Source organism: Macaca thibetana, chromosome X (assembly GCF_024542745.1).
Source record: "Macaca thibetana thibetana isolate TM-01 chromosome X, ASM2454274v1, whole genome shotgun sequence".
NCBI lineage: Eukaryota > Metazoa > Chordata > Mammalia > Primates > Cercopithecidae > Macaca > Macaca thibetana.
Genome location: NC_065598.1, coordinates 147453233 through 147461864, shown reverse-complemented (window position 1 = coordinate 147461864; position 8632 = coordinate 147453233). Strand labels below are relative to the sequence as shown.

At 51.2% G+C, this 8632-nt stretch overlaps 1 long non-coding RNA gene across 1 annotated transcript; it reads left to right on the top strand.

Moving 5' to 3' along the window:
* Positions 1-296: 296 nt before the first annotated feature.
* LOC126945447 (uncharacterized) lies at positions 297-7815 on the top strand. The gene is made up of 6 exons (XR_007722451.1): positions 297-439; positions 1366-1491; positions 1831-1981; positions 4987-5107; positions 6451-6518; positions 7267-7815. It is a non-coding gene; the product is annotated as an uncharacterized LOC126945447 (long non-coding RNA).
* The last annotated feature ends 817 nt before the right edge of the window (positions 7816-8632 follow it).

Below are 8632 nucleotides of genomic sequence, written 5' to 3'. Positions count from 1 at the left end.
AACCCAAGTGGTGGAGGTTGCAGTGAGCCAAGATTGACCCCCGTCCCTGCACTCCAGCCTCGGCAACAAGAGCGAAACTCCATCTCAATAAATAAATAAATAAATAAATAAATAAATAAATACAAAATTTAAAAATAAATGGCTTTGATGGAGCTCTCTTCCATAGAAGGAATCTCATAGAAGGAATCTCAGATAAGACCTTTTAAAAGGTATATACCCCTCACCCTTCACTGACCCTGGCTGCATCTCCTGCTGAAACTCTCTCTTCCTCCTCTCTCAAATCCTCTTCATACAGGAATGGGTATGAAGTGAGTTCTCTTCCACTGATCTTGGTCACGTACTCCAAGACTTTCTTCTTGCTGGTTTCAGCATGGGCCCTTGGACCCCACAGGAACTCATAGCATGCAGGATCACTTCTGGGCACCTGCCAGTACTCCAGGTAATTTTCCTGCACCCAATCCTGGGTGAGCAGCTTCCTGGGCTCCCCATAGATGAAGTGCTCCCACCCAGCATACACCTCTATCACATTCAGGGCTTCCCACATAACCTCCTCTGGGGCACAGTTGCCCTCCATGTAGATCACACACAGGACAATTATTAGGAGGTCCGTCTTGGGCTTGCTCAGGTCATCAACCAGCATGCCATCATAGGAGAGGCCCAGGGAGGTGACAAGGACATAGGAATGACCGGGGAGGACCACTCCCTTCACGTCATTGCCAAAGATCAGCTGCATGTACTCGGAGGATTCCTTGAAAATGAAAGGAAAGTAGTCTTTGTAATTTTTGATGACACTACCCACCATTTCTGGCGTTGTGATTGACTCCTTAATTTGAAACTTGTGGAGCAGGACACTAACTAAATCAGACACCTTGTCAGAGTGCTTCTCGGAGCAAGGACTCCATGACACTTGGGTTGGGCAAGGTGATTGGCTCCTTCTTTTCTTGGTTGCTGGAGCCCTCATCAGATTGGTTCCATAGAGTGTTATCGATGGTAGTGGGGGGAGGAGGAGGCTCCCTGCATACTCTGGGGAGGACTCAGTGCCCCAGGAGCACACAACTCCAGGGTGCCCATGGTCAGACTAGAGGAAGAAGAAGCAGCCTCCTCCTCCTCAGGCACAGGATCCTGCCCACCCACCAGGCCAGGGGTCTCTCCTTGGGCCTCACGGCCTTCCTCAGGCATGTAGTGCTGACTCCTCTGCCCAAGAGGCATGATGACTCTGGTCAGGGCAGCAGACGGGAGTGTGGGCAGGAGCTGGGTAATGGGGATCCACAGGTCTGGGAAGAGAGGGAGCGTGTGAGAGACCTCAGCTAAGAACCAAACCTTGGAGGCTCTAACAAACGCCTATTTATGGATTTTCTCCTTCAGTGCTCCTCTAGGGCCTCCTTGGGTTCCTGTCCTCCTGGTCAGCCTGTCCCCTGAGAATCTGAAGAGAAGTGAGACAGCTCCTGAGGTTACAGCCAGCCAGCAGAGGCCAAGGCTCCAACACTGATGGTAGGGCCGGTGGGGCTGGGCGCTCTGGAGTCCCATCCATTATGGGTGGGTGGGACCCTTGGTATACATTCAGGGTAAACACCTCAACTTGACTGCTGACACTGCCTGGGTCTCCTCTGCTCTGTGACTTGAGGACACTGACTCAGACTAAAGCCTCACCTCCAAGTTCCTGGAGCTCCTAGAAGAGGAATCAAGGGGTCCTCAGGGTGCAGGCTGCAAGCACTGCCTCAGTCCCCCAGCACTGTCAGGAGGGTGGGCTGGACTCTGTCAGTTCCCCCACTCATTTGCATAGATGGTCCCTTCTATGCTCACCCAGGGCCTTCACATTTCTCCTAGCAGGGCCTGAATCCTGCCCCTTTGCTGGCCTGAGAAAATCTCAGATCAAGAGCTCATATCCCTGATATGGAACAGAAGGGCATGAGGGGACCCACATCTGGCCACACCTGCTCAAGGCTTCACAGCAAGGACAGTAAGAGGTGGCCATATTCAGGTGGGTCCGTATGTCCTGAGATGAGGAACCTGCTTGGTCCACATCTTGATGCCTGCAGATCCCGGGACTCTTCCTGTTGACCTGAGGCCACCACCTTAAGTCAAAGCCCTATCTCCAAGATACACCAGTAAAGGAAGTGAGGGGATTCCATCCACCCACTGTTCCCTGCAGTTTCCCATGCCTGACAGAAAAGGCAGGGCAGGGCTGGGTCATTTGCATTCTCTGTGTGGGGTCCACTTAGTCCTCAGCTTGACTGCTGGCTGAGCCTGGGACCCTCCCTCTGACCTAAATGCAGCCCCTCCAACCAAGGCCTCCCCCTCCCTGAGACCACTGATCCTGGTATAAGAGAGGAGGCCTCAACTGACAGGTCTGACCATGCTCTCTGGGGGAACAACAGGGGCAAGGCAGATTTCTGTGGGGCCTCCATCTGCCTTCTGGTCCAGGGGTACCCTTCATCCTCCCTCAGGTTCCTCACCTAGGGTCTTAGCAGATCCTGGGTCCACTCTGTCTGTCAATCAGATGGGGGTCCCTGTGTTGGCCTGAGTAACCCACTGAGACCAAGGTCCTCACTTCCCTGAGATCCCAAAGCCGAAGTGAGGAGGACTCACATCCCATCAACCTTCCATGGGGTGTTCAGGGCTGACACCAGGGGCTGCCCCCTTTTGTTCTATAGGGTGGAAGTTCCAAAGTCCTCCTGTGGGTTATTCATCTTTACTCCTGCCGGGACCTGCCGGTCCTCAACCCTCAGCCCCGTGAGGTGAGCAGACATCTCCCCTTTACACATCTCCCTGAGGGTTCTCTAACTTCCTGCCCATGGCACAAGTGAGATTGCCACTTAGGGCTACCGTGGATCAGGTCCCCCCAGAGCCAAGAACAAGGACAGCAGACTCTGCGGGGTCTCTTCTTTCTGGGATGGGGGTACCTCCAGTCCTCATGAAAGGTGCACACCTTGGGTCCTGCAGATCCTTGGACTCCTCCCTCTGCTGACCTGGTGTGGCTCCCTCTACTGGCCTGTCAGTGTCACTGGGACCAAGGTCCTCACCTCCCTGAGACCTCCCGCCTCCAACCACATGGCAGAAATAAAGGCATGCCACATGCCATCCCTGCCTGGGGCCTCCCAGGGCTGAGAACAGGGGAAGCTGGGCGGCTCTGCAAGTTCCCTTCTTCTTTATGATGTGGAGGTAACTTCTTATCTTCAGTCCTTACCAAACTTCCTCCCAATCACTCCTGGAAGACCCTGGACTCTACCCTGTGCTGACCAGGTGTGGCTACCTCTGCTGAGCTGAGGACGCCCCTCAGACCAAGGCCCCCACCTCACTGAGACCTGGGAGGTAGAGGTGAGAGGGCACCACACCGTCACCCCTGCGTGGGATTCCCAAAGCTGACAGAAGGTGCAGGTTTCGGGGGGCCTCCACTGTCTGGGTGTCTTCCAGGTATTCAGATTGAATCCCGACAGGGCCCCGCTCTTTCCCTTCTGCTGAACTGTATGCCAAGGCCACCATGTTCCTGATACCCTCAGGGAGAAAGTGGTGGGACAGCATCCCTTCCCCACAGTCCTGCCGAGGCCTCCCAGGACTGACAGTAGGGGCAGGTTTCCTAAGTCTGGGAAGAAAGGTCTTCTGAGTCATCCTTCAGAGCTCTGGAACTCCTCTCTCTGCTGACCTGAGGCCCCACTCTCCAAACCACAGCCCTCTCCTCCCTGACACCCCAAAGGCACAGCGAGTTCAGGCCACATGTGGCCACTGTGCCTGGGACCTCCCAGGGTCGAGGTCCCCACTGATTTGGACTGCAAGTTCCCGTCAGTCCTCCCTCTTCTTCCTGCCCTTGACTCCTGGCAGGCTTGGGCCCCACCCCAGCCTGCTGAGCTGAGTCTTCATCCCTCAGATTCCCAAGGCCAAATGAGGAGGCACCTCAGTCTCAAACAGGGGGAGGGTGGGCCCCCTGTCCTGAGGTCCTGGGTGCCCTCAGGCCTCTCTCAGGTCTCCCTTGTCTCCCAGCAGGGCCCGGGCCCTCCCTCTGCTCCCCACGAGCCGTGCTCATGACATGAAGCCCCTTCCCTCCGTCAGCCCTGGATTCAGATGCCAGGATCCACATGCCTGGCCACCATGCCCGGAAATTCCCAGGGGTGACAGCAAGGACAGAGCCCCGCTCTGTGGAGCCCTCAACCCTCTCTGAGGGTCCTGAATGTGATGGCTGGCAGAGCCTGGCTGCTGCCCTCTCCTAGGCAGCCCTGCCCTGGTCACACCAACCTCTGACTCCAGAGTCCCCTGAGGTTTAAGTGGCAGAGAGCTGGGGGAGGCCCAGCCTGAGAAGTCCGCCCCCGGGGTGGTCCTGGGTTGGCAGCAGTGCTGGTGCTGGATTATTTAGGATCCTCTATCTTGGCTTGCAACGTGGCGTCCCGAGTTCTCCCTCAGCGCCTCACCTTTCCTTCACACAAAGCCTGGGCCCGCTTTCCTCCGCCGCTCTTAGGCCGCCCCTCAAAACCAGGCCCTTGCTTCCCTCTGATCCCTGAGGCGCAAATCAGTGGCGTCACATCCGGGCATCTGGGGCTTTCCTGCGTTGACAGCAGGGGCAAAACCTGATTCTGTCGGGGTGGGAATGGGAATGGGAATGGGAATGGAGGAGGGGTGGGGGCGAGGATGGGGGTGATGATGGGGATAGGGGTGGGGATCCTGAGGCTGTAGGTCCTGGCGGTGACGGTGGGCCTGGCGATGAGGAGGGCCCTCAGTCGTTCCTCAGGGTCCTCACCTTGAAGCCTGGCAGAACCTGGGCCCTACCCTCTCCTAACCACCCCTGCTTTGGTCACACCAAGCTCTGACTCCAGAGTCCCCTGTGGCATAAGCGGCAGGGGTTGGCAGGGTGCCGGGGGGTGACCCAGACTGAGAAGCACGCCCCCAGGTGGTGCAGGGCTGGCAGCAGGGGCGACGCTGAATGATTTGGGGCCCTCTATCTGAGGTGGAGGCGTCCTCAGTCCTCCCTCAGCCTCTCACCTTGCCTCCTCACAGAGCCTGGGTCCACTTCCCTCTGCCGATCTCAAGCCGCCCCTCAGACCGAGACCCTCGCTTCTCTGACCCCTAGGCGTCGCAGCCGGCCACCAAGCCTGGGGCTTCCTCGGGTTGACTGCAGGTGTACCGGATTCTGCTATGAGTGGGGGTGGAAATGGGGGTGGGGGTCGTGAGGGTGGAGGTGGGGGTCGAGGTCAAGGGGGTGCGGACTCTCAGTCATCCTCAGGGTCCTGACCTTGATGCCTGGCAGAGCCTGGATCCCATCCTGTGCGGATGGTGTCTGCTCCCCTCAGACCAAAGCACTGACTCCAAGTCCCCTGAGGTGGCAGTGGAGGGAGGGATATGGTCGGGGCGACAACATTGCCAGGGTCTTCCAAGGCTGACAGGAGGGGCTGAACTGGATTCTGTGGCCCCTCTATGTGGGGTGAGTGGACCCCCAATCCTCACTCAGGAGGGCCCTCCTCCTGGCTCCTGACTCTTTGATGAAGTGATGGGTGGAGGATGCTCAGTTTCTGTCACCTCTGAGTATTTGCCCAGCTGTACCCCTTGCAGAGAATGGCTGCGGGTCCCAGGCCAGGTGCTCCCTGGGGAGCTGCAGCACCTGTGATTGTAGTGACCTCTGAGAGAAGATAGACACCTTCCCACGGGGGCTCCTCCCCAGCCAGAAGTTGACTTGTCAAACCTTTTGTCCTAAAGGGTTTATTTTTACACTGAAGAGGCTGAGCAGCAGCAAGAGAATTGAGGAGTCCTGCATTTTGAATTTATCTGACATTTCATTATACAGTTTAGTGACTTGCATATTTTAATCCGCATTCATACAGTGAGAAATAAATTTTACATTTCTGCTAATTGTATGTGTACACTATATGTCATATATGTAGACTACGCTTATGTTTAGATACATAAACTCCTATGTATGTATATATGTCTATTATATATGAATTTTATGTATTCACATGTATATATCTTTACAGATAAATGTGTAAATATGTATTACATATACTTATTAAACAATATCTACTCATACTATGTATGATTCACTCACGCTATTCCATTTCTAGTTCATTCTTTATATTCTATTTAAATTATATTTTTGGAAGGCCAGGCCTCACCTACTAAGATGGTTTCAAGTGGGTATTAACAGAACTCTGGAGCCATCGTGTCTCAATCACACCAAGATTCCTGGTGTCCTGATATTACCCCAGGGCTACTGGCATCACATTGTGAGATGCTGCCTCATATTAGGCAATAATAATGGGGTGGGAGTTTAAAATTTTTTTTCTACCCATTCCGTAGTGTGCTGTCAGCACAGGCTACAGACCTCCCCAACTTCTCTGCCACTACCGCATGCCCCAAACACAAGTACCAGTTCAAGAAAGTCTTAGTCTCCCCAGGGATTTCTCTGTTTTGTTGTTTAGATTTTATTGCTAATACTTTTTTTTTTTTTCTTTTTCCATTGTATAGTTTTTCAGAATTGATTTTGGGAACAGAACACAGCAGCCTGAACTTGATTGTTATTTTGACAGCTACAGGTAAGGCACTAGATCTGTACATAATTTAAGCAGAATTGACATCCTTGCAATATTCTGTTTTCCATCAACGAATATGGGATACTCCTCCATTTACTTGGAAATTTTTTTCCAGAATCTATCAGTAAACTTATACAGTTGCCTCCGTTAATATCTCATATATTTTTGTTAGGCTTCTGTTTAATTTTGGATTTTATTGCTTTTTTGAATGCTATATTTTCTGTTTTATATGTTCTAAGTTGCTTTTGTGTGGCAATCCTCTTGATTTTGCTATAGTGATCTACCATTTGCTGTTTTCTGAATCCTCTTAATTATTTGAATATTCCATGTGTCTTTTCCTTTGAATTTTCTTGATCGATAATCATATTCTCAACAAATACTGTGTTTCTTTTCAATCTTCATACCTCTTTTTCATTTTGATATCCATAGCTCTGACTCTTTTGCATTTTTGTTACCCACTGCAGCTATGGACGGTAGCCATGACAGCATATGTCAGTGACTTGTGCCTGACATGAATGTGAATGCTTCTTCTAACAGTTCGTATTTAAATATGGTTGCTGCCAATTTTAGGAAATGGAAGTTCCTCTTCATCTTAGTTTGCTAAAAGTTGTTAATTTGAAATCGCATAGTATTTCTTTCAGAGGCTTTTTCTGTACTCATCGAAATGACCAAATGTTTTTCCACTGTATCTTGTATGTACATAATTACAATTGAATTTCTTTCTAATGTTAAAAATACTTTTGGCTTGCAGGCAGAACAAGATGGCCAAACAGAAGCCTCCACCAATTGTCCTCCCTGCAGGAAGATCAAATTGAACAACTGTCCACACAAAGAACATTTTAATGAGAATGAAAAATCAGGTGAGTGATCATAGTACCTGGTTTTAACTTCATACCAATGAAAGGGGCACTGAAGAGGGTAGCAAAGACAGTCTTGAATTGCTAACACCACCCCTACCCCATGTCCCAGCAGTGGCTGTGTGGCACAGAAAGAGAATCTCTGTGTTTAAGGGAGAGAGAGGGCAGTGATTGTGGGACTTTGTGTTGGAACTGACTACTGCCCTGTCACAGCAGAAAGCAACACCAGGCATAAATCAGCCAGTACCCACAGAGGGAGCATTTGGACAAGCCCTAACCAGCGGTCAGAACCTGAGTTCCTCAAGCCTCGTCACTGTGGGCTAAAATGGTCCTTGGTGCTAAATGAAAGGCAGTCTAGGCCACAAGGATTACAATTCTTGAGCAAGTCCTGGTGCTGGGCTAAGCTCAGAGCCAGTGGACTTGGGGGGCATGTAACCTAGTGAGACAACAACCGGGGTGGCCAAGCGGGTGCTCGCACCACCTCTCCCCCCCCAGCCGCAGGCAGTACAGCTTGCAGGTACAGGAAACTCAAGAGAGGAGAGGGAAGAGTAAAGAGGACTTTCCCTTGCAACTTGGATACTAGTTCAGCCACAGCAGGATAGGGCACCAGGCAGAGTCCTGAGGACCCCATTCCAGACCCTAGCTAACAGATGACATTTCTAGACACCTCTTGAGCTAGAAGGGAACCCACTGCCTTGAAGCAAAGGAACCAGTCCTGACAGGATTCATCACCCGCTGACTAAATATCCCTTGGGCCTTGAATGGTCAGCAGGGGTACCCAGACAGTATTTGCTATGGACCTTGGGTGACACTCAGAGATGTGCTGGCTTCAGGTGTGACCCAGCAATTTCCCAGCTGTGGTGGCTACAGGGAGAGACTCTTTCTGCTTGAGAAAAGCAGAGAGAAGAGTAAAGGGGATTTTATATTGCAGCTTAGGTACCATGACCAAGTGGGATTTATCGCAGGGATGCCAGTATGATTCAACATACACAAATCAATCAATGTGATACATCATGTCAACAGAATGAAGGACAAAAACCATATGATCATTTCAATTGATACTGAAAAAGCATTCAATAAAATGTAACATCTTTCATGATAAAATCCCTCAAAAAACTGAGTATAGAAGGAACGTACCTCAATACAATAAAAGCCATATATGACAGATGCACAGCTAGTATCAGACTGAATGGGGAAAAACTGAAAGTTTTTCCTCTAAGCTCTGGAATATGACAAGGATGCCCACTTTCATAATTTTTA